We start from the raw sequence: 15,411 nt of genomic DNA on the forward strand, positions 1-15,411 counted from the left end.
AAACTTAATTTAAAATGGGCACGTTTGCAACTTGCTTTTGACCTCTTTCATCATCGTATCTCGGTCAGCATCCCCACAGTTATATTAGAGGTTTGGAAAGGTTATCGAGTGCACGCCTTATAGGGAAGGGGGAGACCAGACCCAGGGAGACCCCTGACAGCATCGTTCCCTAAGCACTAGGCAGTTGCCAGCTTTCTAAATTTTACACACATGCAAAAAATCATAATTTCGGGCTGCAGTCCTAATAAACACTTACCTGGAAGTAAATGCTCTGATGTCAACGCACTGCTTACTCCTGGAGAGATGTGTAGATCCAGACAATCTTCCCCTGTGTGCACTCTTGGGCTGGGGTATTGGTTAGGAGGTTTTGTTTGCTGGTATTGATATTAATTTTTGTACATGTATTTTAGATCTTATTATGATTTATGTGTCAGGACGCAGATGGCGCTGTGGGTTAAACCACAGAGCCTAGGACTTGCCGATCAGAAGGTCGGTGGTTCGAATCCCCGCAATGGGGTGAGCTCCCGTTGCTCGGTCCCAGCCCCTGCCAACCTAGCAGTTCGAAAGCACATCAAAAGTGCAAGTAGATAAATAGGTACCGCTCTGGCAGGAAGGTAAACGGCGTTTCCGTGCGCTGCTCTGGTTCGCCAGAAGCGGCTTAGTCATGCTGGCCACATGACCTGGAAGCTGTATGCCGGCTCCCTCGGCCAATAAAGCAAGATGAGCTCCGCAACCCCAGAGTTGGTCACGGCTGGACCTAATGGTCAGGGGTCCCTTTACCTTTACCTAATGGGAAGCATGATCAACATTAGGACCTTAGGGAGGGGGAGTTAGCCCTATTTACTCACATGCAAAATTTACATAGAACAGAAATGGACTAATTGTTCATCCTTAGAACACACAGAGCCTTGTTCCTCTGCGAGTGAATGTTGGCTGGTGGAAGTAATCAGCATTCTTGATTTTTGATGATACTTTGATTTTCACAATTCAGACTCAGCAACGCCCAAGGACAGTTTTAACTTTTCCAGTTGATCCTGACATACCCAGCTGATGAACCATACATTAAAGAGAAACTCTGATTTATGTGGAAATTGTTTGATTTGGTTGTGTATTTTTTATGTTTTATTTATTGTGCATTTCTACTTTTGTTATGCTGTAATGATGTATTTTTTCCTATATATTCTTTCTGAAGCTGCCTTGAGCATGGTTTGAACTATGGAAAGGTAGCATTCAAACAAAACTATGTACCTATGTATATGGGGAGGGGGAGTGATGATGCTGCACAGGTTGGCCCCACCACCAGGACCGGACCTAAGAACATAAGAATAGGTTGCAGGATCAGGCCAATGACCCATCTAGACCAACATCCTGTTCTCACAGTAGCCAATTGGATGCCTACAGGAGGCCTGCAAGATTTGGAAAGCCTTTGGAATGGTGCCAATAGAGTAGGGTTGCCATATTTCAAAAAGTGAAAAACCAGACACAAAAGTTGTTGAGTGTTTTTGTGTGTTGTTGTTTTTTTTTCCCTTTTAGCCAAAGCTGTTGATCTTATGTTGCAAAATCTCCCCTGCAAAAAAGTGAAGTTTTAGGAAAATAGCTAGAAAATCAACATTTCCAGTATGGGCTGCCATATGCCCGGGTTTTCCTGGACATTTCCCCCACTTTCCAAAAATTCCACCCGGACGCCATTTTCGACGGATGAATCTCAGCTATGTCTGGGAAATTACGGACAAATGGCAGTCCTGCAATAGACCCCCGCCCTCAACAAACACACCCCACCAGGGCCTGGCCCAGCTGTGCTTGTGGGGGCCACAGTGATGGCCACAAGGTGCATTCTCTGCCACTGCTCTGCAGCCAACAGAGAGAGTTTCCTTTGGAAAACAATACAACTTCTTTCTTGAGAAATGGGTTTAAAGCAGTCACAGCAGAAAGGCTCACAAAGAGTTAAGACGGACCTTGGCCGGCGAAGTGTCGGCGGAGGTGCTGGCATTGGGGAACCTTCTATCTGTACCTCCTAGCATAATATTTCTGTTTTGCCAAGCAATGGCTCCTGAGTTTGTGGTAGCAGATGCTCTGCAGAGCAGAGAGACTACCCCCTCCAGAGGGAGTCTCTTCCATTGTTGAACTGCTCTGTCAGAAAGTTCTTCCTCATGTTTCCTCAGGATCTGCCTTCGTATACAGTGGTACCTTGGGTTAAGAACTTCATTCGTTCCAGAGGTCCGTTCTTAACCTGAAACTGTTCTTAACCTGAGGTACCACGTTAGCTAATGGGGCCTCCTGCTGCCGCTGCGTGGCCACCGCACAATTTCTGCTCACATCTTGAAGCAAAGTTCTTAACCCGAGGTACTATTTCTGGGTTGCGTCTGCAACCCGAGGTACCACTGTACTTCCCGAGAGTAGATCGCTTCCACTGGGTAGAGCAGGCCTTGCCACAGTACCCACAAAGGTCTTCTTTGGTGCCCCAGACTCTGGGCTTTTGTTTTTGAAGGGGTCTGCAGCCCCCCTAGAAAGAAAGTTATGGAGTCAAGACACAAGCTTTGCGTTCAGTCCTTGGCATGTTCAGCTTGGGCTGGTGATGCTCCTTGCTTGAAAGCCTGGAGACCTGGTGCCAACGAGTATGAACAGTGTGAAGCTGGATGGATCAATGTTCTGGGTCAGGAGTGGGCAGCTTCCTACGTGTCTGTGCTTTAAATGCAAGGAAGGAGTCCTGTCTGCCTGGTCCATAAGGAAATCCGGGGACCCGCCTCCCAACACACACATGCAAAGCTTCTTGAAGATCCTGGACATCCATATGCCAATTTCCACCCTGCCTGTATTCATGGCTCCGCCACCACTAAGGAATGTGAGCTTTTATTGAACAGGGGGAACTTCTGCTTTAATCAAGACTCCGGGATCTTTCCTGCAACCGCCGGAGGGGAGAAGGTTCAGCGTTGTGGAAGTGGGGGTGCCTGTGTGTGTATGTGTGTGTGTGTGTGTGTGTGTGTGTGTGTGAGAGAGAGAGAGAGAGAGAGAGAGAGAGAGAGAGAGAGTGAGTGAGTACAGGGGGAGCGATTTAACTATAAACGCATTAGTGTGTGAGATTGAAAGGTAACACACTCTCAGAGGACTTCAGAACAATGGAGCGGAGTCTGGGTTTCATTTGCGTGGGCCGCGCGGTGGGAATATATCTAATCAAATAAAAGGAAAATGAAAAGCCTCTCCCCCCCTTCCCCTAAAACTTTAATTTTGTTAATTTCATTAATCAAAAAAACATGCAAAGAGCTCTCTGCCTCTATTTCTGCAAGCAATGCTACAGAGAGAGAGAGAGATGGCAATGGGTGCAAAGGCAGTGTTCAAAATGTAAAATGAGAGGTTCGGGGGCTCGCAGGGGGGGCTGAAGGAATTCACACTTTCTAATAATGCTTTGTGCTGAGCAATTGTGCCCTTCCTGCCCTCCCCGTCCACCAGTTAGTGAGAAAAAAATTAATGGATTTGAAAATCATCAAAGGGGAGAAGAAAATTGGTGATCTTTCCTTGAACAGGGTGCAAGGGTGGTTGTGGTTGTTGTCAGTGGCGTAGCGTGGGGGTGCCAGGGGTGCCGGCCGCACCGGGCGCAACATCTGGGGGGGGCGCGAGTCCAGAGGGAAGGGACAAGTTCCTTCCTCCGCCGGGCTCCCCGCCGCCGCCGCTGCACTCCACTCACTGCTCGCAGGAGGAGCAGCCGCTGCAGCAGCGCCGACGCCGCCTGGCCGGGCACGGGCAGCCTCCGCACCCCGCCGCCGCCATCCCCTCGGCCCAGCCACAGGCGGCTGCTTCTGCTGACTGGGAGGGAGGAGAGCTCCGAGGGGCCTCGCCGCGCCCTGCGCTCCCCAAAACCCTCCGAGAGGAAGCCGGCGGGCGGGCGAGGGTCTCCCGGCGGAAGGGGGCGCCGCTGGCTCCGGCTCTCAGCGCAAGTCTCTGCCGTGGGGGGGGGGGCGAGGACGGAGCGCGGCTGGAAGCCCCCGGACCCGGCCGGGAGGAGGAGAGGCGCTCGCCAAGCCCGGATCTGGAGCGCCTCGGAGCGCGGACTCCACCTACAGCCCAAGGAGAGGAGGGGGCGGGGAGGCGCCCGAGGGGAGGGGGCTTCGGCTGCCTCGGCTCGTGGGGGCTCCGCAAATAATAAATTTAATAAATTCCTGCTGAGCCTTAAGGGGGGTCCTTGGCTCCTTCGCTCGCCCCCAGCCCCAGTGGCGTAGCGTGGGGGGGTCAGGAGGGCCGGCCGCAACATCTGGGGGGGGCGCGCTCGCACTCGAGTGCTAAAATCCACGGGTTAGGGGGCGCAAATTACTTGCCTTGCCCGGGTGCTGACAACCCACGCTACGCCACTGGTTGTTGTTTACTTATTTAAACAATTTATAGACCACTTAACCACAATAGTCTCTAAGCGGTTTACAAAGATACAATGCAAAAATTAAAGCACACTTGCCATACTTTTGAAGTGGCCACGGTATGATTGCAAGTACCCTTCCTTTTCTGAAAACCATCTCGCTGCCGGTCTACACTCTGCAGTCTTCCTGACTGCACCCAAGGGAAGACTTCATGAGGTAACTCCTCCCATGTGGGCTTTTTTTCACAACAGGAAGTGCAGGCAGCCGAGGAGGCTGTAGGTCACTGGATAAATGTTTGCTCGAAAGAAAGAAATAGACAGCCACCCATCTTTGGGTACCTCACAACAGAGAGGTAAGCTCAAAAATCCTGTGTTAACCTGAATTCTCAAGAACCGCCACAATAGCAGCAAGAATACTCATTGCAAAGTACTGGAAGACACAGGATCTACCCACTCTGGAAGAATGGCAGACGAAGGTGATGGACTACATGGAACAGGCGGAAATGACTGGCAGAATCCGAGACCAGGGAGAAGAGTCGGTGGAAGAAGATTGGAAGAAATTTAAAGACTATCTACAGAAATAATGCAAAATTAATGAATGTTAGAATGATGTCAGATAGAAATTAAGTGGTTTCCAGCTATAATGCTTTAAGAGAATATGGAGAGAGAAAAGGGGTTTAGAAATAGGCTAAAAATTATTAATAAGGATTTGCTGAACTAATAACTCGAATTGGAATACAAAAAAGGGAGGTATGAGGAGGTCTGGGAAATAAGTTAATGAAAAATAAGTAATGGAAACTTTATGTGTTTTTTATTATTTTTATTTTTGTTTTTGTATTTTTGTTATTTTTTTTCTTTGTCTTTTTACTTTTTGATCTTTATTGTATTATTTATTGAAAACCTTAATAAATATTCTTGGGGGGGGGGAGAAATTCTGAGGCACCTAGAGAATGACGTGGAAAAATGGAAGTCTCATGCACAAAGGAAGAAAACTCGTGAGAAACTAGAAGATAGGCATCAGCAGAGCACTACTTTCTGACCCAGCATGGGGCGTGTGGTACTTTATGGTTCCAATGGGAGGTTGCTTTGTTCCCCTATGGTCAATGGTATTGAAAGCCACTGAGAGGTTAAGGAGAATTAACAGGAACACATTTCCCCCGTCTCTCTCCCGACAAAGGTCGTAACAGAGGGTGGCCAAAGCAGTGAGTCAGTAATTTGTTTTTAATACTGAATTTTAAAGTGCTGTAACCCACTGTAATGGGAAAAGGGGGCTGCTCGTGCGTAAGCGTTTAAATCCTCCAAGCTTTACCATCAGTTCTTAAACTTTCCCAGTCCGAGGAGCCATGGGTGCGTGGCTACCTCAATCGCTGGCAGAATCCGTCAGTGGGCGTTTCCGGAATTTACGCCAACATAAGAGTTCCTTGACGGAAACTCTCCTTCTGGATTCTCTGTGTGACAGTTTCCTCCGCGGAGTGGGCGTCCCCAGCGGAGGTCCTGAGCCCTCCCCGCTGTTCTCACTGGAAACATCTTGGAGCCATTCCTCCGATTGAGTTTCTGCAGGAAATCTCCCTCTCCCCCTACTGGTTCCTTCCTCCGCATCCGAAGCTCTCCTAGCCTCCTTGAGCCCTTCCACCACCTGACTCTCCGATGGCAGTTCCCTGACACCCACCATGGTCCCTGGGGCTGGTGGAGGGTGCATAATAAATTTAATAATCATAAATATATTACTACTACTCCTCTTAATACCACCTCCTGTATTGACTAGAATTAGATGTTCAGCTTAAACATGGCATTTTTGCTGTTTTTCCTTTCTTCACAACATTAACACACGGCACCAAAGTCAATAAGACAAGCTCAAAAGTGATTTTAGGGTCATGTGTGAGGAAACCTGTTGTGTTCATCTTCCTTTACTTTCCTCGCGTTCCCTTTTTCTAATGTTTTCACATTATTATGTGTTGTTGTAGTTTACTGGATCATGTAGCACCTGCAGCGTTAATTGCAATTTATTGTATTTTCTAAAGCACCCCGAGCCTCAGCTGACAAGAGAGATGCCGTATAAATAAAAGGTTGCGCTATTGTCTTTTAAAAACTTATTAATTGCCTCGCGATTAAAAAAAATAAAATACTCAAAGCCATGAGCGGTTACAACAATATTCCAGGCAAGCACAATAAATGAGGAAAGAAGCAGAGATGGGGGAGATATCACACGTCAGCCAAATTTAGATTACAGTGCCTGAGAAAACAAGGGGTTTTGTCAAACATCCCTAAACCAATGTGGTGGCCTGGTAGGCTTCTCAAAGGAAGGTGTATCTGCAACTAGGTCATAGCGCAGTGGTACAACATCTGATTTGAATCCAGAAAGTTATGTGTATAATCCCAGGTGCCTCTAGGTAGGACTGCCAGAGACCTCTGCATGAAATTCTGGAGTCTGCATAGACAGTATTCAGCTGTCTGACTGAAGGGTCTGACTCAGTAAAAGGCAGCTTCCTCTCTTCCTAACCATGGTGCCAACACTTAGAAGACCCTGACCCAAACACCACATTATCTTATCGATTGCTTTTTCTTTTTAAAGTGGAGGCAGGGTGAAGTTTCTCCTTCACATCCCAAAAGTCTGGGAGGCTCCAGAATGTACTAAAACACTCTCCCCCTTTGCAGATAAGCCTAATTGTAATCACTCTTGCAGCAGGGGACCTAGGTCACACTCCTACAGGTAGTCCATTTTCCCACTTAAAATGGCATAGAGATAGTGGATAGAATTGTTCTCCCTCTAGAACTTGTGGGCCTCCAGTGAAGCTGAATAGTGGAAGACCCAGGAGAGATTTGTAAAAAGCGCTTCTTCGCACAGCGCATAGTTGAACTATGGAGCTCACTCCCACAGGAGACCATGATAAGAACCATCATGGATGTCTTTGAAAGAGGACTGGGCAAATTCATGGAGGAGAAGAGAATCAGTGGCTGCTCGCCATGATGGATATGTTCTCCCTCCACACCCTTCAAATGTCCCTATTTTCTGGGGACAGTCCCAGATTTACAGAAGCCATCCCAGTTTCTGGGATGTTCCACTTTTCCTTAGGGCCTCCCTATTTTCATCAGAGAATTGTTGGAGGGTATGAAGTTATCCGACCCTGAACCATCTGAAAGCAGCCTTGTATAAGGAAGTTTTTTTTAAAAAAAAATGTTTAATGTTTTATTATGTTTTTATATATATTGGAAGCCGCCAAGAGTGGCTGGGGCAATCCAGCCAGATGGGTGGAGTAGAAATAGAAAAAAATTATTATTATTATAGAATAGGGTGTCCCTCTTTTCACTGAAGAAATGTTGGAGGGGATGCAGTCCAGAATGCCATTCCTGGAAACCACAGGAGGCAAGAATGCCACTGTGCTTGGGTCTGTTTGCAAGTTTCCCACAGGCATCTGGTTGGGCACTGTGAGAACAGGATGCTGGACTAGATGGGCCATTTGCCGAATCCAGCAGAGCTCTCCTTATGTTCTTGTGTTTCTCTTGCTACAGGCGACTCCCCTTCCCAGTATTAATGGGATGCAGAAGAGGGCTTTCAAAGATGTTGTCAACATGCAGCTATTAGAATTACAGAACAAAACCAAAAAAAAAAGGATAATGGCTTATTGTTGCTCCATTACCCCTTCTGTCCGAAGACTTTACTGGAGAAAGATGCCCTCCCTTGCTGTTTCCACTGTTCAGGAATGCAGGGCCCTCCTCTCGCTGCCAAATTGCTTCATGACTGGAGACTATAAAGCAATGTTTCCTTGCCTCTTGACTGTTCCAATTTTTCATCAGGTGGCTGAAAAACTATAAAATGATGGAACAATTAGTTTCATGGCAAACACTTCAAAAAAGATTGGATGTTTTCCTTCTCCACCCCCCTCTCCTTTAATGCCTTAAAGGTGCACAGCTGAGGAAGTGAGAGGGAACATTTAACTTATTAATGCCAAGCTTAAAATCCCTCCTCATAAATTGCATTTGGTAGGCCTGTGGGGTTTTGCAGCCCATGCCAAAACCACCCTGGTTTCTGTGAGGAGGACCAATCCTCATTCTGAATCTAGAAACAAAGACCGGATCTACATTACAAATTTAAAACAGTGTCGGATCTGTTTATCGGGGTCCTCATTCCCAAGCCCAGGAACCGGGTGACTGTTTTCGTACAAACCTACAGTTCCCAGGTTTCCTTGAAAGAAGCCCACAGGTTGGGACAAAGGGCTTATACACACTGGCTTCACACATATTTTGATGGTACTGTGTAACGATTAATTTCCCCAGGTCCAAGGAAATTTCCCCAGGTCCCCCTTACTCACTTTTTCTTGTTGTTCAGCAGCTGTGCCTTGCAAAATCCGATCTTGCCCGCTGAATCAGAACTTATCAGAAACACGGAAAATTTGAAGAGAGATTTTGCTCAATTCATTGGCTACGGTAGGGTTTTCGAAGGGCACAGCCGCAGAACAGCAAGAACAAGTGAGTAAGGGGGATAACATCATAAAGGGGTCCTTTACCTTTTACCTTATTAGACAAGTGGTTAATGGTTTTGTTTTAGGACCATATTACATATTAAGATGGGACGCGGGTGGCACTGTGGTCTAAACCACAGAACCTAGGACTTGCCGATCAAAAGGTCGGCAGTTCAAATCCCCGCCATGGGCTGAGGTCCCATTGCTCAGTCCCTGCTCCTGATGACCTAGCAGTTCGAAAGCACGTCAAAGTGCAAGTAGATAAATAGGTACTGCTCCAGCAGGAAGGTAAACGGTGTTTCCGTGCGCTGCTCTGGTTTGCCAGAAGTGGCTTAGTCATGCTGGCCACATGACCCAGAAGCTGTACGCCAGCTCTCTTTGCCAATAAAGCGAGATGAGCACCGCAACCCCAGAGTCGGTCATGACTGGACCTAATGGTCAGGGGTCCCTTTACCTTTACCTTTACATATTAAGATGCAGTTATGTTTTGCGAACTCTCAACATCATTTTGTTGAGGTGGCCTTGGGGCCACCCTATTTGAAGTGGGACCTCAGCACCGTGGAAGGAGAGGAGCCCAACACTTTCATCCCATGCAGGGGTCTAGTCCCCGATACAGGCCGCCTCATCCCATGAAGCTCTATTAGCCATGGGTGGAGGGGGGACATGCAAGCTTTAAATTAAGTCTTGAATTGTCTCCCAGTCTCCATGTTCCTGTTCCTTGGCTTTTGTCCTAACCAGCCATTTCCAGTTTTGTTCTGTAAGAGCTTATTATTACATACATTTAGCTGGCTTTCATTGTAGATTGGGCTTTCTTTGGATTTGATTCTTTGGCACTAGATTTGGTCCTCATCAGCCTCTGCTCACCCCACCAAACTTTCCCATAACAGAGCTGCCTGGAGGAAATCAGCTTGTTTCCAAGACACCAGGGGGCCAGCCCTAGTGCTGGACAAGGTGACACAACTGCTTCAGACAGCAGATACTTGGATATGTGGGGGAAATGGCAGCCTTGCCAAAGGCATTATTCCTGAGGCCTCTTGGCCATTCCCCTCTCCTGGAAGACAGTGCAGGTGTGTCCCAGGTGAGCTGCGCAGCTCCTCCTAAACTAGTCATTTGCAATGGAGGACACTCTGCCATCACCAGTGTTGAAGTAAGATTTAACTGTTTGACTGCCGGTTTGTCATCACTCAGCCCAAGGATTCCTCATCAGAAGATGACCAGGAGCCCCCCCCCCCCACAGGCCTTGGATCAGGAGCAGTTTGAGGAAAGGAGCCCATACCTCCCAACATTTCTCCGATGAAAATAGGGAAGTCCTGTTGAATAATAATAATCTTATTAATAATTTATTATTTATACCCCACCCATCTGACTGGGTTGCCCCAGCCACTCTGGGTGGTTTCCAACATATAATAATAATAATAATAATAATAATAATAATAATAATAATAATAATAATAATAAAACCATTAGACATTTTTTTTAAAAAACTTCCCTATGCAGGGCTGCCTTCAGATGTCTTCTGAAGGTTGCATAGTTACCGTATTTTTTGCTCTATAAGACGCACCAGACCACAAGACGCACCTAGTTTTTGGAGGAGGAAAACAAGAAAAAAAACATTCTGAATCTCAGAAGCCAGAACAGCAAGAGGGATCGCTGCACAGTGAAAGCAGCGATCCCTCTTGCTGTTCTGGCTTCTGGGATAGCTGCGCAGCCTGCATTCGCTCCATAAGACGCATACACATTTCCCCTTACTTTTTAGGAGGGAAAAAGTGAGTCTTATAGAGCAAAAAATATGGTACTTATCTCCTTGGCTCTGGGGTCACATACCCTCCAACATTTATCTGGTGAAAATAGGGACATCCTAAGGAAAAGCAGGACATTCCAGGTTTAAGTCAGAAAACAGAATGGCTTCTGTAAAACCAGGACTGTCATTTGCATCCAAGAAGCGGTCATATGCACCATGGAAGCGTTTGGCTTCTGACCGTGAGACCAAACAAGGTCCAGTTTGTAGTTCTGGAAGGGGAAGAAGGGTCTTCTAAGAACCCTCAGTGCCCTTAACAAACTACAGTTCCCAGGATGCTTTGGGGGAAGGCCATGACTGTTTAAAGTGGCATCATAATCCTTCAAATGTGTGGTCTGAATGTGGCCTAGAGCCGGACACAGTCCAGTTGGCTTCTGTACGTGGAAACGGAAGTGGGCGCCATTTTGGTCACCAGGCAGCAACACCTCTTGACCTGCCAACAGCTGTCACCATCTCTTCCAACACAGCAAGATGACCCGTGGCTGTACTTTAAGGTTTCTTTCTTGGGGTATTGGCAGTGCCATCTTGGCTGCGCCCCATTCCTTCCAAAAAGTGTTTTGTTTTAACGCAAACGCTCAGCAAAGCCTTTCAAGTTCCAAAACCCTCGGAGGGGTCACGGCAAAGTCTGTATCCTGGGCCCAGGCCAGCCCACACACTCGGCCTCCCTGCACAAACTTGTCCCTTTCTTCAGGACGCTTACTTATTAGCACAAAGAAAACATCGTATAAGCTCCTGCCTAAGGCAAAACTTTATTCCAAACGCCATTTATTCCATCCTGTGAAAACTACCTCTCGTTCCCTCTGCCTTGGAGGGCTGTTTACACACCCCTGCCTTATAATCCCAAACAGCCATGCGGCTCTTGCAGAAGACGATCTGAATCATTAGGGCTGAGTGCTCAGCAAATGGCAACTGAGGAAGGAAGAAGAGAGGTGAACCAAAGTTGCTTGCAAATACAGTGGTACCTCGGGTTAAGAACTTAATTCGTTCTGGAGGTCCGTTCTTAACCTGAAACTGTTCTTAACCTGAGGTACCACTTTAGCTAATGGGGCTTCCCGCTGCCGCCGCCGCACGATTTCTGTTCTCATCCTGAAGCAAAGTTCTTAACCCGGGGTACTATTTCTGGGTTAGCAGAGTCTGTAACCTGAAGCGTCTGTAACCTGAGGTACCACTGTACCAAAATGTAGACTCATTGGCCTCGTTATTACCCATCAAGCAGAATTCAGGCAACCACTATATACGATGACCCATAGGGGTTTGATAAACCACTTCCAGCTTTGTGCAGGTTTCTATCTGCTCGATAACAAACCACCCAAACATGAACCAAAGAGTTCTCTGTGAAAAGCTATTGATCATTAAACCACTCTGGGAATTGTAGCTCTGGCAGGGGAATAGGGGTCTCCTAGCAACTCTCCGCGCCCTTAAAAACTAGAGTTCCCAGAATGCTTTAGGTAAAGCCACGGCTGTTTAAAGTGATATAATGGCTCAGTGCATCTGGCTGTTAGCCAGAAGGTTGGTGGCTGGAGGCCATGCAAGGTGGCTGTGGGCAGGATTCCTTCTAACTATGATTTTATGAAATCTATGAATTGTTGGCATCTGTCTATCTCGGAAAACTATGGAAGAGTGGGATGGAAGCGCTGCTGTATGCAATTAATACAGAGCGAAAGGGGAAACGATGGCTTCTTACCTATGTGCCTTTATTTACTGGTTCTTCCTCTTGGCTGTCATTGAGCTTGTTAGTCCAGTCAACGCCGGCCCTAGCACTAGGAAGAGTGAGGCAGCTGCCTCAGGCAGCAGAGGCTGGCGGGACAGGCATTGGCAGCTGAGAGTGGGAAAGCACAGAGCTTCGTGTGCCGCACTCCTCCTCAGCTAGCCAAGTGTGGTGAAAAATGCTACCCTGTCATCAATGTAAGATTCAGCTCTGAGTCTGGTCAGCTTCTGTTGTTGAACGGGGAGAGCCCTACCTTGCCTTTGCCTCAGGCAGCATAATTTCTAGGGCTGGCCCCAACTTTAGCAGAAGATCTGAGGTGGTATCCTAGAATCCTGGCCAGGGCTAAGGAATGGCTCCAGCGCAACCATGCTTCCAGGGATGCGGGTGGTGCTGTGGGTTAAACCTAGGACTTGCCGATCAGAAGGTCGGCGGTTCGAATCCCCACGACGGGGTGAGCTCCTGTTGCTCGGTCCCTGCTCCTGCCACCCTAGCAGTTCAAAAGCACACCAAAGTGCAAGTAGATAAATAGGTACTGCTCCGGCGGGAAGGTAAATGGCGTTTCCGTGCGGTGCTCTGGTTCTCCAGAAGCGGCTTAGTGACCCGGAAGCTGTACGCCGGCTCCCTCGGCCAATAAAGCGAGATGAGCGCCACAACCCCAGAGTCATCCGCGACTGGACCTAATGGTCAGGGGTCCCTTACCTTTACCTAACCATGCTTCCCCATCACACCCCGATCCCTAGGCTGAGCTAAGCTTTCCTGCAACGCCACCGCCTCTCCCGGTCATTTCTCAGCAAAAATGGCAGGCAGGTTTACAAGAAAGCCTTCTGCAGGGACCGATACGAGCTTTGCTGATCGAATGAGATGTTGTTTATTTGACTATGATGTATATTTAAAGGTCTCTGTTACAATTGGCCCTCAGGCAAGCCCCTAATGAGCTGCAGCTGTCCGGGCTCTCATTAGCTTTAATGACATCTTCCTCGACCCATTTTTCTTTCGGGGTAAGACCTTGTCCTTTCAAAGGGTGCCTGCTCACTGGAGCCGTGAGACACCTCGCCCCGCAAGGGCAGTCAGCTTGGAGCTGCGGAGCAATGACAAATGGGCCTTTTGCCCAAGACAGACAAACCTTTCCTGGAAGAGTCAGCTCTTATTTACGACAAACCGAGCGTAATTTGCTGTGGCAAAAACTTTTAGACTGGAACCTATTTGCATAAAAGGAAAAAAAGGCCTCTACCAGATTTCTTTCCCTCCCCCTCCATCAATACGTACCCTCCAACATTTCTCTGATGAAAATAAGGACGTCTTTATTATTATTATTATTATTATTATTATTATTATTATTATTATTAATTATTATTATTATTATTATTATTATTACCCTACCCATCTGACGGGGTTGCCCCAGCCACTTTGGGTGCCTTCCAACATATATAAAATCACAGTAAAATATTAAACATAAAAAAAACCTTCCCTATACAGGGCTGCCTTCAGATGTCTTCTAAAGGTTGCATAGTCACTTATTTCCTTGGCTCAGAGGTCACAAAACTGTGTACTCTCCAACATTTCTCCAATGAAACTAGGCGTCCTAAGGCAAAGCAGGACATTGCAGGATCAAATCAGAAACCGGGACGGCTTCTGCAAATTTGGGACTCTCTCTGGAAAATAGGGACACCCTATTTTGGTGTAGTGACAAAATGGTCTGGTGTAGTGACAAAATTTAAAGGTAAAGGTAAAGGTACCCCTGCCCATACGGGCCAGTCTTGCCAGACTCTGGGGTTGTGCGCCCATCTCACTCAAGAGGCCAGGGGCCAGCGCTGTCCGAAGACACTTCCGGGTCACGTGGCCAGCGTGACATCGCTGCTCTGGCGAGCCAGAGCCGCACACGGAAACGCCGTTTACCTTCCCGCTAGAAAGCGGTCCCTATTTATCTACTTGCACCCGAGGGTGCTTTCGAACTGCTAGGTTGGCAGGCGTGACAAAATTAGCCAAAGGCTAATTGTTTCGTTTGTTTGTTTGTGTATTGTCTTTTAGGCCACCAGCCAGCTTCAAGGAGGCAGACCAACAAAGAAATAGGAGCTAACCTGCAGCCAGGCATGCATTGCTTCGCTTTGCATATGTGTCGGTATGCGGATACAGCAGTTGGTCGAAGATGCTAAGACCAGGTGTGGGGAACCTTTTCCAGTCTGAGGACCACATATTCTCATGTGCAACCTTTTGGGGGCCGCATGCCAGGGGTGTCAAAAGAGCGCAGGGTGGAGAAAAAGATACAGTCTTTACCTTTGTAAGCTGCATCGCAACTACACAATAATCGGAGGCTTCTACTCACACATAGTATTCCAGCTAGAAAATGTATGTATGGCGGATTCGGAGCAAAACTAAGGAAAGGTGTTGTTTGGGGAGGGGACATGGCCTAGAGAAAGGACTGAGGGCCACACAGGGAATCCTGGAGGGCCACATTTGGCCTGAGGTTCGCCACTCTTGGAATTTCTGCATTGGGACAGGCAAGTTTTCCTCCTGTGGAATTTGCTGCCCCTGCGTCAGGCTTCCTCACGTGCCTCAACCTAGCCGAGGAGAGGGGTGGTGAATTTGTCACTGACTCTCCTTTCTCTGTCCCCGGGTCAGGCCTGACGCGGGAATGGAGCTGCAGCTGGGGGCACTGGGCTATCGCGTAAGGAAGTTGTTGCCGCAGCTGCCTCACGTGCCAGAGCCGGTTTGGGGGGGCTCCTGGTCAAGCCCCCTTTAAGCACCCAGAACCATGAGCCCCTCAGTCCTGCCCCCATGCTATGCCACTGCCCAGAAAAGTGTGCTTACGTCAGAAGGGTTTCAGCATAACTAAAGGATACCTAAAGTTGTTTTCTATATTGAGGTAACTCAATCACATACACATCCAGACATGATCCATGAATGGTTCTCAAGATGCCTTGGCAGAGTGTGTGGTGTGATTTTGCTTGGAATGTATGGCAAACTACCTTTGGCTTTGTTTTAACACAGCACTGGGGGAAGGAGCCTTTTCAGCCCGAGAGACACATTCACTCATGGGAAATCCTCTCAAGGGCCATTTGCCAATGGTGGGCATGTGAAGTATCATGGTTTAATCGATACT

At 47.8% G+C, this 15,411-nt stretch overlaps 1 long non-coding RNA gene across 1 annotated transcript; it reads left to right on the forward strand.

Moving 5' to 3' along the window:
* The first annotated feature begins 4,600 nt into the window (after positions 1 to 4,600).
* LOC309370052 lies at positions 4,601 to 14,705 on the forward strand. Its single transcript, XR_014168393.1, has 3 exons — positions 4,601 to 4,698; positions 7,419 to 7,503; positions 14,352 to 14,705. It is a non-coding gene; the product is annotated as an uncharacterized lncRNA (long non-coding RNA).
* The last annotated feature ends 706 nt before the right edge of the window (positions 14,706 to 15,411 follow it).

This window comes from Podarcis melisellensis (genome assembly GCF_964234715.1).
Source record: "Podarcis melisellensis genome assembly, chromosome: 5".
Classification (NCBI taxonomy): Eukaryota; Metazoa; Chordata; class Lepidosauria; order Squamata; family Lacertidae; genus Podarcis; species Podarcis melisellensis.